We start from the raw sequence: 27,091 nt of genomic DNA on the forward strand, positions 1-27,091 counted from the left end.
TTAATTTACTGTTATAACCAGCAAATGCCATTCACTAATTCAAAAAATGAAAGAGGGGCCTTACAAACACAATATTTGAGCAAGCTGATCAATACACATTACAGTTTTAAAAATGAAGGTTATATACTCTATGTTACAAGTCCCAACTAGACAGTGTCAAAATGACATCTATTTCTTTGCTTGCTTTGTGATCATACCCCTTGGAGGTGTTAAAGATCTCATAGCATTCAGCTTCTTTTTTTTTTTTTTTAGATTTTATTTATTTATTTGACAGAGAGAGAGAGAGAGAGAGAGATCACAAGTAGGCAGAGAGGCAGGCAGAGAGAGGGGGAAGCAGGCTCCCCGCTAAGCAGAGAGCCCGATGCGGGGCTTGATCCCAGGACCCTAAGATCACGACCTGAGCTGAAGGCAGAGGCTTAACCCACTGAGCCACTCAGGTGCCCCATTCAGCTTCTTTTTCTCTGCAGGCTTTACAATCTGAAAAGAACACATTAGAGTTTTGTCCACACTCATCATGGCACCTGCATTGTCAAACTCTCCACAATGATTGGGTGCAGATAACAGAGTGACCAAGTGCCTCTTTGCAAAAAATTCATATTCATCTTCAACCATCTGGTGGACTCTACATGTAAGATCCAAATCATGCTTATGGAAAAACTTTGCAACCACTTCTGCACCAAATGTGAAGGACACTCCTCTGTCATTTTCACCCCAGCCTAAGACATCTTTGTCAGGGTCAGACCACAAAAGATCACAAAAAAGACCTCGATCTGATACATTAGTTGATTGCATAATTCCCTGAATCTGCTCCATAGATTGAAGATCTGGTGATAAACCTCCATGACAGCAGAATATCTTCTTATCCACGATGGCTGCTATCAGTAAACAGTTAAAGCAGTCTGTGAAAGTTTCCCATAGTTTAATGTTATATCTTCTTTTACATTCATCATAATCCATAAATTCTATTGATGCTGGCACATTCATGGTTTCCTCTGAGAAGAAAAAAAAAAATTCTCAGGCTATTTGCTTTCATAAACCTGTAAGAGACAGACAGTCTCCAAGGACTGCTTCCCCCTCTTGATGTAGTTCCCAAGAAATAAGTAGTTACTTTCTGGTGGGAAACCACCATTCTCAAAAAGCTGAAGCAAACCATAGTATTGCCCATGGATATCACCATGTATTTTGTATTGTACTTCAAGTTCTGGTAGGATAGGCTGACTGAGAAAGATCTCTTGGGACTTTAGCACAGTCCTCAGATTTCATTCTCCTATAGCTGGACGTTCTTACCAGGCTTGGACCCTCTCCCTTCCAGCAATCCTTGGATGATGCTGTCCATGTTGAGTTTATCTATATCTGCCACTGTCTTCCCACTCTCAGCGGACCCTCCCTCAGCAGCACCACTACTTGCTCCAGCTGGGAATCGCACCTACTTTCCCACAACAGGAGCACAGAGGCAGTGGCAGGAGCAGTGGCAGAAGCCACAGCAACGGCGCGGGGGGGGGGGGGGGGGGCGCGGATAACCCCCTTGCTCCCTGCTTCCTTCTTCTTTCCCTACTGGAACCATGAGAACCACCTTCTTGCACTATTGATGGACATGCAAACTGGTACAGCCACTGTGGGAAACAGTATGGAGGTCCACCAAAAAAAAAAAAAAGAACTCAAAAAAATAGAACTACCTTATAGCCCAGCAATCTCATTACTGGGTATTTATCCAAAGAATACAAAAACACTAATTCAGAGGGATACATGTGTCCATTGACTGATGAGTAGATAGAAAAAGAGGTGGTATATGTATACAGTGGAATATTATTCTGCTATAAAGGAATGAATTTTGCCATTTGCAATGACATGGATGGAGCTAGAGTGTATATGCTAAGGGAAATAAGTCAGCCAGAGAGAAACAAATACCATATGATTTCACTCATGTGGAATTTAAGAAAAAAACAAACAAAAGGAAAAAATGAGAGAGAGAAAATCAAGAAACAGACTCTTAATTATAGAGAACAAACTAATGGTTACCAGAGGGGAGGTGGGTAGGGGGAAGGGTTAAATAGGAGGTGGGGATTGTATTGATGAACACAGGGTGATGTATGGACGCACTAAATCACTATATTGTATAACTGAAACTAAGATAGCACTGTATATTAACTAACTGGAATTAAAATAAGTTAAGATAGAAAAAAAAATTACTTCCTTGTTTTTATCTGTATGATAATGATCTCTTTCCAGCCCCCACCGTCAGTCCAGTTTCAGCCTTATATTTCCAAAAGCGTATTGAATATGTCCATCTTTCTTCCCTGTGGCCAGGGATCAGAGTCTGTTTACTACAAGGTCAGGATGGAGGAAAGCTTTTCTGGAAGCCCAAAACAATAGCTACCATAGCATTCTAAAGGCTTACAAAGAGTAAGGAACAAAAATCCACTCATTTAACTTAAAAGAAAATGCCCAAAGGAATAGAATATTGGAATAATGATAAAAATAATTTATGGGATGTGAACATTAAATTGGAAATCCCCCAACCATCCTCCGCAGGCAAAAACCCTAAGACAGTTCTGGAGCCCGATTACTCTTACTTTCCCTTTCCTGAGGTTTCCCTTCTCTCGCCCATCGGCCCATGTGCATTTTTCCAGCTCCTCCTTTGCTTCTCTTATACATGGCTTGAGCTCGCACTTTTTGAAACTCACTTTTGACACTCTTCCAGCAACTGCTGCGCTGCTAAATGTTCACGTACTTTTGGTACTCCCTATTTCATCTCCCTAAAAGGAAGACTCTCATTGACGTAAATCATCTTTTTACTCTAGGCTATAAATTGTCAGCTGGTGAACAAAGTATAGGTTGACTAACAACGAGCTATGGAAAGTTTGAAGTATTTCTGGGCAAAAAGCATTCTGAAGCACACCAGCAAGATAGATGTATTTGGGCATTTTGATGCATCATTTTTGTGCTCTAGAAAGTGGGACCCAACACCCACATTACTCTTCTTTTTTTATAAGGCAAATATGAGAGTGTCCTTGGAAATAAGGGAGAAACAGTCTGGAATTGGGTACTAGCTGCTTTGGGAAGTTTCTTTCTCAAAATGATAGCATTTGCAAACCTATCATCAGCGAAAGTACTCTTGTCACCCCTTCTACTCATTCCCCAATTTGGAACCACCGTTCTGATTTCTGTCACCATAGATTAGCTTTGTCCGTTGTTCAATGTCATGTGCATAGAAAAATACAATAATACTCTTTTGTGTTTGACTTTTTAAAGCTTACATAATGTTTTCCAAATTCTCTTATTTTGTTATATACATCCGTAGTTCATTCTTTTTAATTGCTGAACAGTATTCATGGTATGGATATACTAAATTATTTTTTCTCCTGTCTCAGGTTGATGAACATTTGGGTTGTTTCCAGCTGGGGTTTATTATAAATAAAGCTGTTATGAATATTTTTGTACATCTTGTTTTATAAAGAATTGTTTACATTTCTCTAAGATAAAACCTTAGAATTAGAATTACTGGGTTATGGAATAGTATATGTGTAATATAAGAAACTACCAAAAAGTTTTCCCAAGTGGTTGTATAATTTCCAGTTTTCACTTTTGATCTCTCTTTGACTTTCCAAGGGTCATTCAGAATTATATTTGTTTAATTTTTAAATATTTAGGGTTTTTCTAGACATCATATTTTTATTAATTTCTAACTTACTATGTCAGAGAACATACTCTATAAGTTCAGTCTTTTGAAATTGATTCTTATTTCATGCTCTAGGCATGTGGTTGGTCTTGAAAAAAATTCCATATGCACTTGAAAAAAATGTGACTTTTATAAATATTGGGTATAGATTTCATGAACAATCATTCAGGTCAAATCTTTGTCCTTAGTAATTTTCATCCAGTTGTTCTACCAATTACTCAGAAGAATGATAAAAGTCTCCAACTAACTATAGATTTGTCTATTTCTCCCCTCAGTTCTTTCAAATTTTGTTTCATGTATTTTGAAGCTCCAGTGTCAGATTCATGTACATCTATGATTATTATGTCTACTAATAACTGACCATTTTTAACTTTCTGACTAAGTTTTCATTTGGGATTGTACACGTTGTCTTAAAGTCTAATTGTGTGATATTAATACAATCACACAATCTTTTTTTTTAATATTTTATTTATTTATCTGACAGACAGAGGTCACAAGTAGGCAGAGAGTCAGGCAGAGAGAGAGAAGGAGGAAGCAGGCTCCCCACGGAGCGGAGAACCCAATGCGGGACTCGATCCCAGGACTCCGGGATCATGACCTGAGCCGAAGGCAGCGGTTTAACCCACTGAGCCACCCAGGCGTCCCCAATCTTTTTTTTTTTTAAGATATTTTTTATTTATTTGACAGAGAGAGAGAGAGGTCACAAGTAGGCAGAGAGGGAGGGGGAAGCAGGCTCCCCGCTGAGCAGAGAGCCCAATGCGGGGCTCAATCCCAGGACCCTGGGATCAAGACCTGAACCGAAAGCAGAGGCTTTAACCCACTGAGCCACCCAGGCGCCCCATGCAATCTTTTATTTATTGTTTCTTTATTAAGTTCAATTAGCCAACAAATAGTACATCATCAGTTTTCCACGTAATGCTGGATGATTCATTAGTTGCATCTAACACCCAGTTCTCATCAGGATCACATGCCCTCCTTAATGCCCATTACCCAGTTACACCATCACCACAGCCCCCTCCATTCTGCAACTCTCAATTTGCTTCTTGGAGTCCAGAGTCTCTCATGGTTTGTCTCCCTCTCTGATTTCTTTCCATTCAGTTTTCCCTCCCTTCCCTTACGGACCTCTGCACGATTCCTTATATTCCACATAGGAGTGAAACCATATGATAACAGTCTTTCTCTGATTGACTTATTTCACTCAGCATAATACCCTCTGATTCCATCCATGTCAATGCAAATGATGGGTGTTCATCCTTTCTCATAGCTGAGTAATATTCCATTGGATATATGTACCTCATCTTCTTTATCCATTCATCTGTTGAAGGGCATTTCAGCTCCTTCCACAGTTTGGCTATTGTGGACATTGCTGATATGAACATTGGGGTGCATATGCCCCTTCTCTTCACCACATCTGTATCTTTGGGGTAAATACCTAGTACTACAGCTGCTGGGTCATAGGACAGCCCTATTTGTAACATCTTGAGAAACCTCCATACTGTCTTCCAGAGTGGCTGTAGCAGCTTACATTCCCATCAACAGTGTAAGAGGGTTCCATTTTCTCCACATCCTTGCCAACACTTGTTTTTTCCTATCTTGTTAATTTTGGCCATTCTAACTGGTGTAAGGTGGTATTTCAATGTGGTTTTGATCCTGATGGCGATATGGATCATTTTTTCGTGTGTTTGTTAACCATTTGCATGTCTTCTTTGGAGAAGAGTCTATTCATGTCATCTGCCATTTCTTGACCTGATTATTTTTTTGTGGAGGGTTGAGTTAGAGAAGTTCTTTAGACATCTTGGGTACCAGACCTTTATCTGTTATATCATTTGCAAATATCTTCTCCCATTTCATAGGTTGTCTTTTAGTTTTGTTGACTGTTTCCCTTCCTGTGCAGAAGCATGTTCTCTTATGAAGTCCCAGTAGATCATTTTTGCTTATGTTTCTCTTGTCTTAGGGATGTGTCTGGGAAGAAGTTGCTGTGGTCAAGGTCAAAGAGGTTACTGCTTGTGTTCTCCTATAGGATTTTGATGGATTCCTGTCTCACATTTAGGTCTTTCATCCATTCCGGGCTTATCTTTGTGTATGTTTCATTCTTCTGCATATGGCTGTCCAATTTCTCCAGCACCATTTATTGAAGAGACTGTCTTTCTTCCACTGGATATTCTTTCCTGCTTTGTCAAGGATGAGTTGGCCATGGAGCTGAGGGTCCATTTCTGGGTTCCCTATTCTGTCCCACTTATCTCTGTGTCTGTTTTTGTGCCAATACAATGATATCTTCTTTTTCTTCTTTTTTTTAATATTTTATTTATTTATTTGATAGACAGAGATCACAAGTAGGCAGAGAGGCAGGCAGAGAGAGAGAGGAGGAAGCAGGCTCCCTGCGGAACAGAGATCCCGATGCAGGGCTCGATCCCAGGACCCTGGGATCATGACCTGAGCCGAAGGCAGAGGCTTTATCCCACTGAGCCACCCAGGTGTCCCCCAATACAATGCTATCTTGATGATCACGGCTTTGTAATATACCTTGAAGCCATGCATTCTGATACCCTCAGTTTTTTTTTTTAATTTTTAAATTTTTTTATAAACATACAATGTATTATTAGCCCCAGGGATACAGGTCTGTGAATCACCAGGTTTACACACTTCACAGCACTCACCATAGCACATACCCTCCCCAATGTCCATAACCCCACCACCTTCTCCCTGCCCCCTCCCCCCGGCCACCCTCAGTTTGTTTCGTGACAGTAAGAGTGTCTTATGGTTTGTCTCCCTCCCGATCCCATCTTGTTTCATTTATTTTTTTCCTACCCCTCAAACCCTCCATGTTGCATCTCCACTTCCTCATATCAGGGAGATCATATGATAGTTGTCTTTCTCTGATTGATTTATTTCACTAAGCGTAATACCCTCTAGTTCCATCCACGTTGTCACAAATCGCAAGATTTCATTTCTTTTGATGTGATGCCCTCAGTTTTTGTTTTCTTTTTCAATATTCCCTTGGGGATTTGGGATCTTTTTTGGTTCCATATACATCTTAGGATTGTTTGTTCTGGCTCTGTGAAAATGTCGATGGGATTTTGATAGGGATTGCACTGAATGTGTAGATTGCTCTGGACTGCATAAACATTATAACAATGTTTATTCTTCCAATCCATAAGCATGGGATGCTTTTCCATCTCTTTGTGTCTTCCTCAATTTCTTTTGTAAGTGTACTGTGTTTTCTAAAGTGTAGATCTTTTACCTTTTTGGTTAGGTTTATTCCTCGGTGTCTTATGGGTTTGGGTGTTATTGTAAAAGGGATCGATTCCATCATTTCTTTTTCTTCAGTCACATTGTTAGTGTATAGAAAAGCAACTGATTTCTGTGCATTGGCTTTGTATCTTGCCATATTGCTGAATTGCTGTATGAGTTCTAGCAATTTTGGGGTGAAGTCTTTTGGGTTATTTACATAAAGTATCATGTCATCTTGGTGAAGAGAGAGAACTTGACTTCTTCTTTGCTGATTTGAAAGTCTTTTATTTCTTTTTGTTGTCTGATTGCTGAGGCTAGGATTTCTAGTATTATGTTGAACAAAAGTCATAAGAGTGGACATCTCTGCTGTGTTCCTGACCTGAAGGGAAAAGCTTTCAATTTTTCCCACTGAGAACATTTGTTGTGGGCTGTTCATAGATGCCTTTTATGGTTTTGAGATATGTTCCCTCTATCCCTGTATTCTGAAGGAGTTTTAATCAGGAAAAGATTTTTTTTGCATCAATTGAGAGGATCAGAGGGTTCTTGTCTCTTCTTTTGTTAATGTGCTCTATCATGTTGATTGATTTGTGAATGTTGAACCACCTTGGATCCCAGGAATAAATCCCACCTGGTCGTGGTGAATAATCCTTTTAAGGTACTATTGGATCCTATTGGCCAGGATCTTGTTGAGTACCTTGGTGTCCATGTTCATCAGGGATATTGGTCAGTTATTCTCCTTTTTGTTGGGGTCTTTGTCTGGCTTGGGGATCAGGGTAATGCTGGCCTCGTAGAACAAGTTTGAAAGTTTTCTTTTCATTTCTACTTATTGGAACACCTTCAGTAGAATAAGTATGATTTCTTCTTTGAATGTTTGGCAAAATTCCCAAACTGGGAATTCCTGGGAAACCACCTGGCCCTGGACTCTTGATCTTTGGCAGGTTTTGATGACTTTCAATTTCCTTGCTGGTTATTGGTCTGTTCAGATTGTCTATTTCTTCCTGTTTCAGTCTTGGTAGTTTATGAGTAACCAGGAATGCATCCATCTCTTCCAGATTGTCTAGTTTGTTGACATATAGCTGCTGGTAACAAGTTCGTGTTTTCATTGTCGTAGGCTTGTATGAATTGTTTAGTTCTTTAATTCCCTGGTTGACCCATTCATTCTATAGCAGGATGTTCTTTCACCTCCAAGTGTTTGGATTCCTTCCAAATTTCTTCTTGTGATGAGTTCCAGTTTCAAATCATAATGGTCTGAAAATATGCAGAGAATGATCCAAATCCTTTGGTATCGGTTGGGACCTGATTTGTGACCCTGTATGCGATCTATTCTGGAGAAAGTTGCATGTGCACTCGAGAAGAATGAGTATTCTGTTGTTTTAGGATGGAATGTTATACTGTATATATCTGTGAAGTCCATCTGGTCCAGTGAATCGTTCAAAGCCCTTGTTTCTTATTGATCTTCTGCTTAGATGATATGTCCATTGCTGTGAGTGGGGTGTTGAAGTCCCCTATTAATGTATTGTTTTCCATATATTTCCTTTTTTTGGTTATTAATTGGTTTATGTAATTGCCTGCTTGCACATTGGGGGCATAGATATTTATAATATCAGATTTTTCTCATTAGATAGGCCCCTTAAGTATGATATAGTGTCCCTTTACATCTCTTACTACAGTCTTTGAGTTAAAGTCTAATTTGTCTGATATGAGGATTGCTACCCCCGCTTTCTTTTCAGGCCCACTAGTATGATAAATGGTTCTCCATCCCCTCACCTTCAATCTGGAGGTATATTTAGGTTCAAATTGAGTTTCTTTAGACAGCATATGGATGGGTCTTGCTTTTTTATCCAATCTGATAACCTGTGTCTTTTGATACCTTTGCATTCACAGTAGCTATTGAAAGACATGAATTTAGTGCCATTGTATTGTGTGCAAAGTCCCTGTTTCTACAAATTGTCTCTGTTACTTTCTAGTCCATGTTGCTCTTGGAGTCTCTCTTCACTTACAATATCCCCCTTAATATTTCTTGCAAGGCTGGCTTGGTGGTCATGTGTTCTTTCTGTTTATGTCTGTCCTGGAAATTCTTTATTTTTCTTTCCATTTTGAATGACAGCCTTGCTGAATGAAGTATTCTTTGCTATATGTTCTTCTCACTTAGTACCCTGAATATATCTTGCCAGTCCTTTCTGGTCTGTCAGGTTTCTGTGGATAAGTCTGATGTTATTCTGATGTTCTTCCGTCCATATTTAAAGAATCTCCTCTCCCCTGCTGCTCTCATAATAGCTTCTTTGGCTCTAAGATTTGCAAGTTTCACTATTATATGTTGGAGTGTTTATCTGTTTTTATTGATTTTGAGAGAGGTCCTCTTTGCCTCTTGGACATGAATGCTTGTTTCCTTCTGCAGATTAAGGAAGTTCATCCATGATTTGCTCTAATATACCTTCTATCTCTCTTTCTCTCTTTCCACCCCACTCTTGGACCCCAATGATTCTGACATTGGTTCTTTTCAATGCATCATTAAATTCCTGAAGCCTTACTCCATGGGTTTTTAGTTGTTTCTCTCTCTCTCTTCAGTTTCCTTCTTTTTCATCAGCCTGTCTTACAGATCACCTTTTCTGTCTTCTGTCTCATTGACCCTAGGTGTTAGAGGATCCAATTTAGACTGCATCTCATTTCATTGCGTTTTTAAGTTCAGCCCGATTAGATTTCATTTCGACCCTTAGAGATTCTGTATTGTCATTTATGCTTGCTTAACCTTAGCTAGTAACTTTATAATTGCTATCCTGAATTCTATCTCTGCCATCTTGCTTTTATCCAAATTGATTAGCTCTGTGGCAGAGAACGTTGTTAGTTCCTCCTTATCATTCTGCCCAAGAAAGGATGAATGACTGAATGAAATGATCAACTATGACCCAAGCAAAATGCACCATAGAAAAAAATCTTAAGTGGTTGGAAGCCACCACAGAAAAGCAAACAAAGCCAGAATAAACCAAAACAATAAAAAAAGGGAAGGGGGGAAGAGAGACTATAATCTCACAGGGTGGACAAAGTAGGGTGATCTTGTTTCTGACTGAATTTTGGTCTGTGTGTTAAAGGACACTACATCCCAAAATCACAAGGAAAGCAAAGATTTTATATATAAATATATATTTACATCTATATAAATGTATATTTATATTTTACTTTATTTCATTATGTATATATATAATATATATTGTATATTTTGTATATTATTATGTGTATATATAATATATATGTATATATGTATATATATTATGTGTATATATAATATATGTTTTATACATATTTAATATATATATATTCATCACAAAGATGGTGTGACTATCCTTTTTTATATATATATTCATATATATATTATACATATATATTCATATATATAATACATATATATTCATATATATATTCATATATATATAAAAAAGGTTTATTTATTTGGTATTTTTTTTCTGTCCATTGTCCATTATGTATATATATAATATATATTGTATACTTTGTATATTATTATGTGTATATATAATATATGTTTTTTATACATATAATATATATATATTCATCACAAAGATGGTGTGACTATCCTTTTTTATATATATTTATATATATATGAAATATTTATATATATGAATATATATATAAAAAAGGATAGTCACATCATCTTTGTGATGAATATATATATATATAATGTTTATTTATTTGATTTTTTTTTTCTGTCCATTGACTTTCAATTCATTTGTGTTTTTATATTTAACGTTAATTTTTTTGGTGGGAGTGTCTGGTGGCTCAGTTGGTTGAGCCACTGACTCGTGATTTTAGCTAATGGTCATTATCTCAGAGTCCTGGGACTGAGCCCCATGTGGACTCTCTACTCAGTAGGGAATCTGCTTGTCTCCCATTGCTCTGCTCTGTACCTCTCCCTGGGTGTGCTCTCTCTCTCTCTCTCACTCTCTCAAATAAGTAAATAACTCTTCAAAAAAATAAAGTTAGTTTCTTTTAGACACATACAATTGGACTCTATTTCCAATCAGTCTGACAATCTCTGCTTTTTAACCGGAATATTAACTCATTTATATTTGATATCACCACATTTAGGTCTACCATTTTGCTCTTTGTGTTCCATTTATGCTATCTTTTCTTTGTTTCTATTTTCTTTCTTCTCTAATTTCTTTTTTATTAGTTGAATATTTGTCAGTATCCTATTATAATTCCTTGAATGGTTCCTTTTCTTTTTCCACACTGTTTTACTTGTATTATCTCATTTAATCCTCTAACAATCCTATGAGGTAGGTACACATTTCACTTTCTCACAGATAAGGAAAATAAGATACATAGGAGTAATTTGCCCAAGGTCTAATGGCTCATAAATTGTTGAACTGGTATCAGAATATGGGCAGACTAGCTAGTCTACAGAGTTTCTAATTTTTTTTTATTATTTTTAGGTTTTATTTATATTCAAGTTAGTTAACATATACTGTATTAGTTTCAGGGGTAGAATTTAGTGATTCAACAGTTGCATATAATGCCCAGTGCTCATTACATCAAGTGCCCTCCTTAACGCCCTCCACCCAATTACACCACCCCTCAATTGGCCTCCCCTTCAGCAACCCTCAGTTTGTTACCTAGAGATTAGAGTCTCTTATGGTTTGCCTCCCTCTCTCTTTCCATCTTATTTTATTTTTCCTTCCCTTCCCCTATGTTCATTTGTTATGTTTCTTAAGTTCCACATATGAGTGAGATCACATGGGATTTGTCTTTCTCTGACTGACTTATTTTGCTTAGCATAATATGTTCTAGTTCCATCCACATCATTGCAAATGGGAAAATTTCATTTCTTCTGATGACTGAGTAGTATTCCATCATATATATACCACATCTTCTTTGTCCTTTCATCTGTCGATGGATAGCTGGGCTCTTTCCATAGTTTGGCTATCATAGACATTGCTGCTATAAACATTGGGGTGCATGTGCCCCTTCAAATCACCATGTTTGTACCCTTTGGATAAATACCTGCTAGTGCAACTGCTGAGTCCTAAGGTTGATCTATTTTCAACTTTTTGAGGAACCTTCACAGTTTTCCAGAGTGACTGCACCAGTTTGCATTCCCATCAACAGTGCAAGAGGGTTCCCCTTTTTCTGCATCCTCGCCAACATCTGTTGTTTCCTGAGGTATTAATTTCAGCCATTCTGACAGGTATGAGGTGGTATCTCATCGTGGTTTTGATTAGGTAGTCGTGTGTCTGTTGGCCATTTGTATGTCTTCTTTGAAGAAATGCCTGTTCACGTCTTCTGCGTATTTCTTGACTGGATTATTTGTCATTTGGGTGTTGAGTTTGATAAATTCTTTATGGAATGTGGATACTAGCTCTTTATCTGATAAGACATTTGCAAATATCTTCTCCCATTCTGTAGGTTGCCTTTTAGTTCTGTTGACTGTTTCCTTTGCTCTGCAGAAGGTTTTTATCTTGATGAAGTCCTGATAGTTCATTTTTGCTTTGTTTCCCTTGCCTCATATGTGTCTAGGAAGAAGTTGCTGCAGCCAAGGTTGAAGGGGTTGCTGCTTGTGTTCTCCTCCAGGATTTTGTTGGATTCCTATCTTACATTTAGGTTTTTCATTCATTTTCAGTTTATTTTTGTGAATGGTGTAAGAAAATAGTCCGGTTTCATTCTTCTGCATGTGGCTATCCAATTTTTCCAGCACCATTTATTGAAGAGATTGTCCTTTTTCCTCTGGATTTTCTTCCCCACTTTGTTGAAGATTAGTTGACCATAGAGTTGAGGGTCCATTTCTGCGTTCTTTTTCATTGATCTATGTGTCTTTTTTTGTGTGTAAGTACCATATTGTCTTGATGATTACAGCTTTGTAGTATAGCTTGAAGTCTGGGATTGTGATGTCTCCAGGTTTGGTTTTATTTTTCAACATTCCCTTGGCAATTCAGGATCTTTTCTGGTTCCATACAAATTTTGGGATTGTTTTTTCCAGCTCTGTTAAAACTGCTGGTGGTATTTTGATAGGAATTGCAATGAATGTCTAGATTGCTTTGGGTAGCATAGACATTTCAACAATATTTGTTCTTCCAAACCATGAGCAAAGAACATTTTTCCATTTTTTTGTGTGTCTTCCTCAATTTCTTTCATAAATGTTCTATAGTTTTCAGAGCACGGATCCTTTACCTCTTTGTTTAGGTTTATTCCTTGATTTCTTATGGGTTTCAGTGCAATTGTAAATGGGATCAATTCCTTTATTTCTCTTTCTTCTACCTCATCTTTAATGCATAGAAATGCAACAGACTTCTGTGCATTTATTTTATATTCTGCATGTATTTATGCTTATATTTGAATTCCTGTTTCAGTTCTAGCAATTTTTTGTTAAGTCTTTTGGGTTTTCTACATAGAGTGTCATGCAAAGAGTGAAAGGTTGACTTCTTCTTTGCTGATTTGGAGCTTTTAATTTCTTTTTGTTGTCTGATTTCTAAGGTTAGGATTTTCAGCGCTCTGTTGAACAAGAGTGGTGAGAATGGACATTCCTGTTGTGTTCCTGACCTTAAGGGAAAAGCTCTCAGTTTTTCCCCTTTGAGGATGATATTCGCTGTGGGTTTTTCATATATAGCTTTTACAATATTGAAGTATGTTCCTTCTATCTCAACACTGCAGAGAGTTTTTATCAAGAAAAGATACTGTATTTTGTCAAATGCTTTTTCTGCATCTACTGGGAGGATCATATGATTCCTGTCCTTTCTTTTATCAATGTGGGATATCACTCATCTTTGTATTTTTTTTGAAAGAAAAAAGTCTATTCCAATCTTTGCCTATCTTTTAAATTGAGTTGTCTATATGATAGCATTATAAAGTTTATAAAATTATAAAGATTGAGCTTGGAGAATCTGGAGAATCCAGGAGAAATTTCCCTCAAGTAACAACTATAATTGAAAGGCCAAAAGATAGGACTAAATAGAGATTTTAAAGAGTTAAAATAAGAGAGGGAAAGGAGTAAAAATGATCTTTTCAGATACTTACTCTGAATTGGGTCCTTTGTATAATTTTTAAAAATTTCATTCATTCTATGGGATTGGTATTATCATGATATTACATCTGGAAAAAAAAAATTAAGAACTGGAGAGCTTAAAGGCTCCTGAGTGGTTGAGTCAGTTAAGTGTCTGACTTGGCCTGGAGCCCCACAGCAGACTCCTTGCTCAGCAGGGGGTCTGCTTCTTCATCTCCTTCTGCCCCTCTTCCCTGCTTGTGTTCTCTCTCTGAAGTAAGTACATAAAATCTTAAAAAAAAGAAAGAACTGGAGAGGTTAAGAAACTTACCCAAAGATAAACAACTAATTAGTACTAGAATCAGGATATAAATTCAAGTTTTTTATTCTAAGGTTATGTTCATTCCACTGCATTATATTACTTCCTGAAGAAAGCAGACTTAATTTACATTAAGTCTCCTAATTTAGTTGCCAGTAGGCCTTCAGTGAACTATGCCAATGTGGCAGTCATTTTATTATATGCACTCTCAATTACTCTCCCCTTCACCTCTGTCATAAAACTTACTTCCACACTTCTTTTCTCCTGTGGAGGATGAAATCTACTTCTTTAAAGTCAATCCCTATCTCTGTATTCTGGATCAATGTTTCCCAAATTTTAATATGCAAATGAGTCACCCGAGGATCTTATAAAATACAAATTCTGATTTGGCAGGCCTGCGATAGGGCCTGAGATTCTATATTTCTGACAGTCTCTCAAATGATGACACTCTATGAACCATGCTCCAAATAGAAATGGCTTAGACCCCTCCCTTAATGCCTTTTCTATTTACTTTTCCTTTTTCCCTGAGGTGGCCATCCTCCAAGATGCTTCCAAATGATTGTCACTTCTTGTGTCCATACCTTTGTGTAGTTCCTTTCTACATTGAATAAGGTTGACCATGTGACTTCTGAGGTTTGCTTATAAAAGCCATTGTGACTTCTACCTTGCTCTTTCCTTGGAAGAAGGAATAAAGTGAAGTTGGCTGCCATGTTGTGAGGACACTTAAGCAGCTCTATGAAAAAGTCCAGATGGTGAAAACAAAGACTAGTGCTACCCATGTGAGTGAGCCACCTTGGATGAACCATCTTCTATTAGGTGACTGCAACTCCAGCTGATATTTTAAATTGTAATCTTATGAAAGTTCTCAATCTAGAACCATCCAGCTAAGAGGCTCCCAAATTCGTGACCAAAGAAACTGTGAGATAATATATGTTGATTATTCAGTTAAGCAGCTTTGTGTTAGGTTAATTTGTTTGGGAGCAATGAATAATAGACCTACTAACTCTTTCAGGTCTACCTTCAAGCATAAAAAGATCTTATTTGGAAACAAACACCAGGCCCCTTTTTAGCTCCTATTTTATACTTCTTTCTCACTCACCAGCAAACTTCTTCAAAGTCTGGTAAGAATCAGTTAGCTCCATTAAATTCATTCATTTTCCACCCAACTATATTGAGCTATAGTTGACAAAATTCTAAGATATTTAAAGTGTACATTGTTGTGATTTGATATACATGCACACTGTAAAAGGATTCTCCTGTCTAGTTTATTAACACACCCATCAGCTCACATATTTATCTTTTTCTTTTCTTTTTTTGGTGAGAACAATTTCTACTCTCTTAACAAAACTTAATTATACATACAGTGTTATCAACTGTAGTCACCCTGTTGTACATTAGATCCTCAGAACTTATTTAACTCAACTGAAATTTTATATCTTATTACTAACCTCTCTATTTCACTTGCTCCCTAGCCTCTGGCAACCACCTTCCTACTATTTGTCTGTACTAGTTTGACTTTTATCCTTTAGATAACACTAAATGATATCCTTTAGATATCACTTATAAGTGATACCATGAAGTATTTGTCTTTCTCTGTTTGGCTTATTTCACTAAGCATAATGCCCTCAATGTCCATTCTGTCACAAAAGGCAGGGTTTCCTTGTTTCTGGTGGCTCCATAATATTCCATTGTATGTCCCACATCTTGTTTATTCATTCATCCATTGATGGTCACTTAGGTTGTTCCCATATCTTGACTATTGTGACTAATGTTGCAACAAATATGGGAGTTGCAGATATCTATTTGTTATCTTATTTTCATTTCCTTGGATATATACTCAGAAGTTGTATTGCTGGATCATATGGTAGTTATATTTTTAATTTTTTGAGGAACCTCCGTATTGTTTTCCACAGTGGCTGCATCAATAAACACTCCCATGAACAGTGCACAAGGATTCATTTTTCTTCACATTCTTGCCAACACTTGTTATTTTTGATTTTTTTTCATAGTGGCCACCTTCATAGGTGTGAGATGACATCTCATTTGTTTTTTTTTTTTTAATTTTTATTTATTTGACAGACAGAGATCACAAGTAAGGAGAGAGGCAGGCAGAGAGAGAGGAAGGGAAGCAGGCTCCCTGCTGAGCAAAGAGCCCCATGTGGGGCTCGATCCCAGGACCCTGAGATCATGACCTGAGCCGAAGGCAGAGACTTTAACTCACTGAGCCACCCAGGCGTCCCTCTCATTTGGTTTTGATTTGCATTTCACTGATGATTCGTGATATTAAGCATCTTCTCATATGCTTGTTGACAATCTGTATATCTTGTTTGGAGAAATGTTCATTCAAGTCCTTTGCCTATTTTATAATTGGGTTAGTTGGTTTTTGTTGTTGAAATAGGAATTCTTTATATATTCTGAATATTAACCTTAGTCATATATGTGGATGCAAATAGGAATTTCTGCAAAAAGGAATTCTTTACAGTTCTTTACTCTGGATATTAATCCCTGATCATATATGTGTTGCAAATATTTTCTGCCATTCTGTAGGTTGCCTTTTCACTCTGTTGATTATTTTCTTTTATGCACAGTTTTGTGGGGGGTTTTTGTTTGTTTGTTTGTTTGTTTGAAGACTTTATTTATTTGACACAGAGAGAGAGAATACAAGCAGGAGGAGTGGGAGAGGGAGAAGCAGCTTCACACAGAGCAGGGACCCTGACGTGGGGCTCAATCCCAGGACCCTGGGATCATGACCTCAGCTGAAGGCAGATGCTTAACAACTGAGCCACCCAGGTGCCCCTGCACAGAAGTTTTTAAGTTTGATTAGATACATTTGTCTATGTTTGCCTTTGTTGCCTGCACCTTTCAAGAAATCATCACCAAATCCAGTGTCATGAAGGTTTTCCCCTGTTTTCTTCCAGAAATGTTATACTTTCATGTCTTACATTTAGATCTTTATATCATTTTGAGTTCATTTTTGTATATGGTGTAAGGTAAGGTTCCAACTGTTACTTACACAGACCCTATACAAACTTTCAATCCCCTTTTCACAATTCTTTACCTTTACCTTTTCCTTCCAAGAACTGGAGTTTCATTATCTGAACATTTCTGAAACAGTCAGCTGGTTTTTGTTCACTTCTCTTGGCTCCCACTACACAGAAGTTTCTTGGCTTTCTATCTACTTTTCTACCACCAATCCTTCTTTGCTCCCTTACTCCTTTACTATAGCTATTTCCCAGAGTTCAATTTCTAGTGTGATACTCTTTTCTGTTCTTTCTACTCTTTTAGGGAGCAATTTATATTTTCTAGTTTCAAGTCCATCCTCTCACATGATTTCTCTCAGATCTGTATTTTCAGTCCATACCTCAATTTACCACTGAGGCAATTCACCTTGGATACCTCATACGTTTGAAAACCTCAAATTGTTTATGTCCTAAATTCAATTTACCATCCCCTTTCCAAATGATTATCAATGTTAGCACCTTTTATTTCAGTCACTCACTGAATGACCAGAGTTCAAATTTCTTCTTTTTTTTCCAACTTCTTTATCTAGTAGTAGTCAAATTCTATGGCTTCTTTTTTCAAAAGTTTTTTCTTTGTGTCTCTAGTGCTGTCATCTTTGTATAGTCTCTTATTATCTTGGCCCTAAATACTGCAGTAGCAACTGAACTTGTTTTCTTTCCCTTATTTTCTCATCATCTAGTCCATTTTATGTCCTTCTACTGACTAATTTTGTTATTAATATATCACTGTAACACTGTCACTCCCATGATCAAAAACCTTCCCTTGTTACAGTTAGGCTCAAATTTATGTTTCTAGACCTAGCAGTCAGCATCCTTCACTATCTGATCCTATCATAGATACAGCTAGATGTATTTCCTTGCTAGTCCCCAACAGGAAACCTGGCCTCCATGTGGAACATTTCATGCTCATTTCCATGTGCATTTCCTTTTGTTAGAAAGGTTTTTTTTTAAGATTTTATTTATTTATTTGACAGAGAGAGAGATCATCAGTAGGCAGAGAGGCAGGCAGAGAAAGAGGCGGAAGCAGGCCCCCCGCCAAGCAGAGAGTGTGGTGTGGGGCTCAATCCCAGTACCCTGGGATCATGACCTGAGCTGAAGGCAGAGGCTTAACCCACTGAGCCACCCAGGCGTCCTGTTAGAAAGTTCTTCAATTAGTCCTCTCTAATCTAAATTCTTCACTCCATTCAAGTTTTGTTATTTCTACAAAGATTTCTCTACTCTCTAGTCCTTAATAATACCCCTTGTGGGGCATCTGGGTGGCTCAGTTGTTAAGCATCTGACTTCAGCTCAGGTCATGATCCCAGGGTCCTGGGGTCAAGTCCCACATTGGGCTCCCTGTTCAGCAGGGAACCTGCTTCTCCCTTTCCCACTCCTCCTGCCTGTGTTCTCTCTCTTGCTGTGTTTCTTTCTGTCAAATAAATAAATAAAATCTTTAAAAAATTTTCAGATCTGCATGAAGGAATAAAGAGCAAGTAAATTGTAAATATGTGGACAGATATAAAAACTGTCCTTCTTCTGGATATTTAATTCAAAATCACAACATGTATTGTTATATTTATAGTGTTTGTAGATATAAAATATAAGACAGCAATAGCACAAAGAGCAGGCAGGTGTGCCGTTTTAAGCTCATATTTTACATGAAGTGATACAATGCTAACTCTGGATAGGCTGTGATAAATTTAGGATGCATATTTTAATTCCTAGAGTAAATAACACAGAGAAACATAAAAAGGACTAGCTAAAATTCTAATAGAAGATTTTTCTCATTTTCTTCCTTTCCCCCTTCCATATCTTTTCCTTTCCCTTCCTAAATAATTCAGAACTAAAGTCAACAGGTAGTGCCAACCAAGGCAGGTGTCTATGCCAGAACTGGGAGAAATATAGTGGCCCAGTGTTATATCAGAGCCCAGCTAGGTTGAGGAGGATGTCCACATGGGGATGATGTAAGGAGGGTGTGGTCAGCAGAATTCTAATATGCCTTGGTGTTATTTTCCTAGTGCAACTGTAGCAAAGTATGACAAACAGTGTGGTTTAAAATGACAGAAGCTAATTTCTTATAGTTCTGGAGGACAGAATTCCAAAATCAAGATTGACTGGTTTGATTCCCTCTGCCAGCTCTGAGAGAACAACCCTTCCCTGCTTCTCTCTGAAGCTTCTGGTGGTTGCCAGCAGTCCTTGACTTTCCTTGGTTTGTGGAAGCATAACTCCAATCTTTGACTCTGTCTTCGTGTGGCCATCTTCTCTGTTTCTGTCTCCTCTGTACCTAAATCTCCCTCTTTTTCCTTTTATAAAGACACAAATTTTTGAAGTTAGGGCCCACCCTAAATCCAGGATGATACCATCTTGAAATCCTTAGTGAATTATAGTTACGAAGACTCTATTTCCAAATAAGGTCACCTCCTGAGGTTCTGGGTAGATATGATTTTTGGGGGTAATACTATTCAACCTGTGGCATCCCTCAAGGATTCTACCCCCTGGTAATTTTACAGTCTTGTGAGACCCTGAGCAGAGAATCCATCTACACTATACCTGGATTTCTGACTTACAGAAACAATGAGATAATAAATGGGTGTTGTTTTAAGACTAAAAATGTGGTAATTTGTTACTCAGTGGTAGAAAACTAAAACAGGGGGTATCTGCAAAGGAAGGCTGTCTGTTGCAAGTTGTAGTGGGGTGAGGCGGGCATCCTCATAAAAGGAATCCAAAATTGGGGTGTTGGAATTCAAGTGAAAGTAGGAGGTGTCTATCCGGAAGGGTGGCTTAGCACAGAGTATCATAACCAGACTGGGTGAAAGGAGCTTCAGTGTAGGAGGGTGGCACTGGTGACTTGTAAGAGCCTAACCAGGATGGAAAGGCATCCTTGTTGGAGGGAGGTGGCCCAGAGCAGAGTGACCAGTGCAGGTTATGAGAACCTGAGCTGGTGAAGATATATATATATGAAAAGAAACTGAAGTTTATTGGGCAACATTTAAGTGCTACTTTTTATTTTTATGTTCAGTTAGCCAGCATATAGTACATCATTAGTTTTTGATGTAGTGTTCAACAATTCATTAGTTGCATATAACACCCAGTGCTCATCACAACATGTGCCCTCCTTAACACCTATCACCTGGTTACCCCAGCCCTCCAGCCCCCTCTGCTCTGTAACTTTCACTTTGTTTCCCAGAGTCCAGAGTCTCTCATGGTTTGTCTCCCTCTCTGATTTCTTCCCGTTCAGTTTTCTCTCCCTTCCTCTATAGTCCTCCACACTTTTCCTTATAGTCCACATATGAGTGAAAACATATGATAATTGTCTTTCTCTGCTTGATTTATTTCACTGAGCATAACCCCCTCTAGTTCCATCCATGTCAATGCAAATTAGGGGTATTCATCCTTTCTCATAGCTGAGTAATATTCCATTGGATATATGTACCTCATCTTCTTTATCCATTCATCTGTTGAAGGGCATTTCAGCTCCTTCCACAGTTTGGCTATTGTGGACATTCCTGTTATGAACATTGGGGTGCATATGCCCCTTCTCTTCACCACATCTGTATCTTTGGGGTAAATACCTAGTAGTGCAACTGCTGGGTCATAGGACAGCCCTATTTATAACATCTTGAGGAACCTCCATACTGTCTTCCAGAGTGGCTGTAGCAGCTTACATTCCCATCAACAGTATAAGAGAGTTCCTCTTTTTCCACATCCTCACGAACACTTGTTCTTTCCTGTCTTGTTAATTTTGGCCACTCTAATTGGTGTAAGGTGGTATCTCATTGTGGTTTTGATTTGTATTTCCCTGATTGCTGGTGATGTTGAACATCTTTTCATGTGTCTGTTAGCCATTTGTATGTCTTCTTTGGAGAAGTGCTTATTTATCTGTGAAGAAGACTTCTGTGTAATAAGTGGCTCAGTGCTATGTGAGAGAGCCTAAGTTGGGTGAAGACATCCATGGAAAAGGAAAGCCTAGTTGGATTGTCGGAAAGCAAGTGGAGTGAGGAAATTGCTCTGATGGCAATGCTGCCTGGGGTTGGGTATCAGAGCCAGGGGATAGAAGACAATATTCACAAGGAAAGACAGTCCTACCTGGGGGGCCAGATCTAAGCACAGTAAGGAAAGTGACCATGTTGGGGGGAAAGTAACCTGATACAATGTGTTAGAGACCAAGTGGCTAAGGAGGGCTTTCATGTGTTGAGGTAGACCAGAACAGAGAATTGGAACAAGAATAGGATGAAAGGGGCATCCATATGAGGCTTGAGGGGTGTGGCAGCCCAGTGCTGAGTGTTGGAGACCAAGTGAGATAAACAGAAAATTTGTTTAGGAGATGGGGACATTGGTCACAGCTTAATTATATCAAAGGATATATATATCAAATGATATAATGATATATCAGAGGATATATCATTGGTCATAGCTTAATTATATCAAAGGAATTGACTAAATAAGCAAATAGTGAGAGACACAGTTTTATTGCCAGAGAAGTGAGTTTAAAATATGAAAAGGAAAAAATTGGAATGAACTTTATAGAATTGGAATTGAATTAAAGATGCTGATGTAGGGACGCCTGGGTGGCTCAGCTGGTTAAGCTGCTGCCTTCGGCTCAGGTCATAATTCCAGGGTCCTGGGATCGAGTCCCACATCAGGCTCCTTGCTCGGCGGGGAGCCTGCTTCTCTCGCTGCCTCTGCCTGCCTCTCTGCCTGCTTGTGTGTACTCTCTCTCTCTCTCTCTGGCAAATATATAAAATCTTAAAAAAAAAATTAAAAAAAAAGATGCTGATGTAAATTCCTGTTTTTTACTCTACCTAGATAATATAAGAACTAGCTATAAATGTAAATATCTCTGTATATGCATATACACACATGCATATATTTACCAAGTTTGTCCGCTGAGAGGGTCTGGGAATAACTACATCCAATAACAATGACACACCAAATGCCCAGATTTTGGTTTCTAAATAATATTACTATTAAAAGGAAATAAAATTCCTTGGGGGAAATGGCTGGCTCCAAAACTGGGAGATAAAAAGTAGGAGATGAAAAAAAAAAAAAAAGTAGGAGATGAGCCTGGAGCTAGTTTTTTGTGTCAAAAAGTAAAGAAAATTTCAAACAATGAGAAGACATAAAAGACAGAAAGGCAAAGACATCATTTTGAAGGGGCTACAACTCACCAAATCTGAGATAATTGAAGCATCAAAATTAATGATAGTAATAGACTATATCCCATTGAATAAACAAGGAAGTCATGAGTCCATAGTGATGATGTAAATACATAAATGAGTAAATTAGCAGTTTAAGGAGGAAGAGTTTACTTAGTCTCAAAGTACTTCCTCATAAAACACTTATTAAACAGAACTAAAAAAGGTAACTTTTCTCTTAGGAGCCCCTGGACACCACCTTAAATCAAATGATTAAAATGAACATCATCATTAATGGATCAGACTGTATTTCAAACTTACTGAGTCATAGTACAGCATCACTTCCTTCCTGCCAAGCATGCATAAGTTGGATCTAATCGCGACAAGATATCAAACTGAATGATATCCTAAAAAGTGGCCTGTAATCTTCAAAAGAATCAAAGTCAATAAAGTTAGGAAAGACCAAGGAACAATTTCAACTTAAAGAAGGCTGAAAGACAATTAAAGGTAACACAAGATTCTGATATGGATCCTTTTTCTATAAAGGGCATTCTTGGAACAATTGGCAAAATTTGACTGGGGTCTAAGAATTAGTTGGTAGTATATGTCAATATTAATTTGTTGATCCTGGTTCTAGTATTGTGGTTATGAAGGAAATTACCCTTTATAATTGAAATTACAAACTAATCTACTCATGAGTGATAGAGTATCATGTTGAGAACTTACTCTGATATTGTTCAAGAAAAGTATTTTGTACTACAACTACAACTTTTATTTAAGAGAAGATTTTGGGTTTGTGTTTTTTTTTTTTTTTAATTAGAAACTCTGTTCTTGGCCACATCAACTTCTTCCTAGACACATATGAGGCAAGGGAAACAAAGCAAAAATGAACTATCAGGACTTCATCAAGATAAAAACCTTCTGCAGAGGGGCGCCTGGGTGGCTCAGTGGGTTAAAGCCTCTGCTTTCGGCTCAGGTCATGATCCCAGGGTCCTGGGATCGAGCCCCGTATCGGGCTCCCTGCTCAGCAGGAGGCCTGCTTCTCTTCCTCTCTCTCTCTGCCTGCCTCTCTGCCTACTTGTGATCTCTGTCTGTCAAATAAATAAATAAAATCTTTAAAAAAAAAAAAAAAACCTTCTGCAGAGCAAAGGAAACAGTCAACAGAACTAAAAGGCAACCTACAGAATGGGAGAAGATATTTGCAAATGTCTTATCAGATAAAGAGCTAGTATCCACATTCCATAAAGAATTTATCAAACTCAACACCCAAATGACAAATAATCCAGTCAAGAAATGGGCAGAAGTCATGAACAGGCATTTCTTCAAAGAAGACATACAAATGGCCAACAGACACACGACTACCTAATCAAAACCACGATGAGATACCACCTCATACCTGTCAGAATGGCTGAAATTAATACCTCAGGAAACAACAGATGTTGGCGAGGATGCAGAAAAAGGGGAACCCTCTTGCACTGTTGATGGGAATGCAAACTGGTGCAGTCACTCTGGAAAACTGTGAAGGTTCCTCAAAAAGTTGAAAATAGATCCCTTAGGACTCAGCAGTTGCACTAGCAGGTATTTATCCAAAGGGTACAAACATGGTGATTTGAAGGGGCACATGCACCCCAATGTTTATAGCAGCAATGTCTATGATAGCCAAACTATGGAAAGAGCCCAGCTATCCATCGGCAGATGAAAGGATAAAGAAGATGTGGTATATATATGATGGAATACTACTCAGTCATCAGAAGAAATGAAATTTTCCCATTTGCAATGATGTGGATGGAACTAGAACGTATTATGCTAAGCAAAATAAGTCAGTCAGAGAAAGACAAATCCCATGTGATCTCACTCATATGTGGAACTTAAGAAACATAACAAATGAACATAGGGGAAGGGAAGGAAAAATAAAATAAGATGGAAAGAGAGAGGGAGGCAAACCATAAGAGACTCTAATCTCTAGGTAACAAACTGAGGGTTACTGGAGGGGAGGCCAACTGAGGGGTGGTGTAATTGGGTGGAGGGCGTTAAGGAGGGCACTTGATGTAATGAGCACTGGGCATTATATGCAACTGTTGAATCACTAAATTCTACCCCTGAAACTAATACAGTATATGTTAACTAAATTGAGTTTAAATAAAATATTAAAAAAAGAAATTAAGATTATAAAATTTGGGGTTTTTTTAACCATAATTTTAAAAGTGTTGGAGGGGATATGGACAACCTGGAACCCTTATATGTTGCTGGTAGGAATGTAAAATGGTACAGCCACTTTCAAGAAGTAATTTGGCAGTTTCTTAACAAAAGCATAAACTTGGGCCACCTGGGTAGCTCAGTCGTTAAGCTGCTGCCTTCATCTCAGGTCATGATCCCAGTGTCCTAGGATCGAGCCCTGCTCTGGAGGGGGGTAGGGGGTCCTTGCTCAGGGGGAGGCCTGCCTCTCCCTCTCCCACTCCCCCTGCTTATATTCCCCCTCTCTCTGTCAAATAAATAAAATCTTTTTTAAAAAGTTCTCTGGGGCAGGATGGCAGAGAAGTAGGAGACCCTGTTTCAACTGGTCCCCTAAAGTGAGCTAAATATCTACCAGAATACTCTGAACATCCAGGAAATCAGCCTGAGATGTAAGATTGTACACTTCTGGATCTCTACGGGGACAGAAGACATCATTGAAGACGTAAAGTGGAGTGTGAATACTCAGACGGGTATTGGAGGATAAACAGAAGGGGGAGGGAGCCACCAGAAGTGACCCTTGCAAAGTAATACACCAATACGAAAGTTCCCTATCATTGGGGTCCAGCATTAACTTGAAGTCTGGTTAAAAGCACTCAAAAAAGATCAAAAGATCTTAAGGGGCAACTGGTGGAATTGGGTGGTCACGGGCACGGGTCTAAGCACAAGAACCCAGGACGGCCACCACCAGAGACAACCTATGCCAGAGACAGTGCATTGGAGGCTCAAGTACATGGTCCCAGAGCCCCTGGCTCTCCGTTGCTTGCACCACTGCTTGGCTGGGAGCACTCCTGGCTGCATGTAAGAGAGTCAGGTGTAGGCACCAACCAGAGCTCTCTAGGTCCACAGCGTTCCTCACTCTGCAAGCCCTGGGTGGACCGTGGGTCTGAATGCACTCTCGCCTGTGCCTGAGAGAACTTGGTGTGGGCATCGGCCAGCGTTCTCTAGGACTGAGGCCTTTTGCCACCGGCTGAGGGTCAGCCCACACCTGAGAGAACCCCATTCAATCTCTGGTGGGATCCCTCGGGGGGCAGCCTTCCATGACCCACACGACCACGGGGTCTCAGCACACCCTGAGTGCACCCTGCATGGACCTGCACCCCAGACAGCAGTCCCAGCAAAGACAGCCACTGGAAGCAGACTCCCTGGATCAATATCACTTGGGGTTTTAGTGGCACAGGGGTGCAGAGACAAGCCAGCGCTTTGGTCAACCACTGGCATAGTGGCTGGGAGAGCACACAACCAATAGTGGAAGGTTGTGCTCTTCAGTGGAGTTTGCAGAGAGGGAGTCTGTGTGTTCTGGATGACCCAGAGGGGAGCAGTCTGAGGCTTCTCTCTTAGGCGGAGGTCTGGGTGCAGTTTGCTTTCTACTAAACCTCCAAAAAGCTGCAAAAAGCCCCCAAAGAACAAAAACCTCCAGAGAACAAAAGTCTGAAAAAATGGTTTCCACAGAGCCCAGCCCCTGGATAGGGGGCAGGACAACAAAACCCAAGCAAGACTGACTGAAAAACAATGTGGCAAGGCCTGCCCACAAAAGGCAAGCCAAAAGAACAAGAGGACAACCACTACAGGGTCCCCAAAAAACTGTAAAACCCCAACATCAGGGGAAAACAATATATTAAGCTCCCGGTATTGGCCTCAAACCTGTATATTTCATAAATACAAACTTTTTTTTTAAATTTGTTGTCACAATTCTGTTCTTTTAATTTTTTTAACCTACTTACCTACAACCTACTTACCATTACAACTAGAGGTTTTATACCAAATATTCCATAACACTCTTTTAACTTGAATTTTTTTCCTACATATACCTGTGCTTTTCTTTTTCTTTTCTTTTTTCTCTTTTTTTTTGATATGCATATAGATATAAGCTTCAAGGTGATCATTTTTCCCTATTCAATACTATCCCTATATATAAACCAGTTTTTTGTTTGTTTGTTTGTTTGTTTAAGCTGGAGAATTTATTTAAAAAAAGTAACTGACAAACAACTTGTACTCATATCATATAAGAACCCTTTTTTTAATTTCTTTTCAGCATAACAGTATTCATTGTTTTTGCACCACACCCAATGCTCCATGCAATACGTGCCCTCCTTAATACCCGCCACCTGGCTCCCCCAACTTCCCACCCCCCGCCCCTTCAAAACCCTGAGGTTGTATTTCAGAGTCCATAGTCTCTCATGGTTCACCTCCCCTTCCAATTTCCCTCAACTCCCTTCTCCTCTCCATCTCCCTATGTCCTCCATGTTATTTGTTATGCTCCACAAATAAGTGAAACCATATGATAATTGACTCTCTCTGCTTGATTTATTTCAGTTTTTTTTTAAAGATTTTATTTATTTATTTATTTGTCAGAGAGAGAGAGGGAGAGAGAGCGAGTGAGCACAGGCAGGCGGAGTGGCAGGCAGAGGCAGAGGGAGAAGCAGGCTCCTTGCCAAGCAAGGAGCCCAATGTGGGACTCAATCCCAGGCTGCTGGGATCATGACCTGAGCCAAAGGAAGCTGCTTA

The 27,091-nt window shown here is 38.8% G+C and overlaps 1 pseudogene across 1 annotated transcript; it reads right to left on the reverse strand.

Annotated features, from left to right (window-relative positions):
• Positions 1-168: 168 nt before the first annotated feature.
• LOC308355029 (serine/threonine-protein phosphatase PP1-gamma catalytic subunit-like) lies at positions 169-25,804 on the reverse strand (annotated as a pseudogene). The gene is made up of 4 exons: positions 25,443-25,804; positions 2,574-2,715; positions 434-1,426; positions 169-217 (listed from the first exon to the last, which is right to left on the reverse strand). The product of its transcript is annotated as a serine/threonine-protein phosphatase PP1-gamma catalytic subunit-like (transcript).
• Between the last annotated feature and the right edge of the window lie 1,287 nt (positions 25,805-27,091).

Source organism: Martes martes (genome assembly GCF_963455335.1).
Source record: "Martes martes genome assembly, chromosome: 14".
NCBI lineage: Eukaryota > Metazoa > Chordata > Mammalia > Carnivora > Mustelidae > Martes > Martes martes.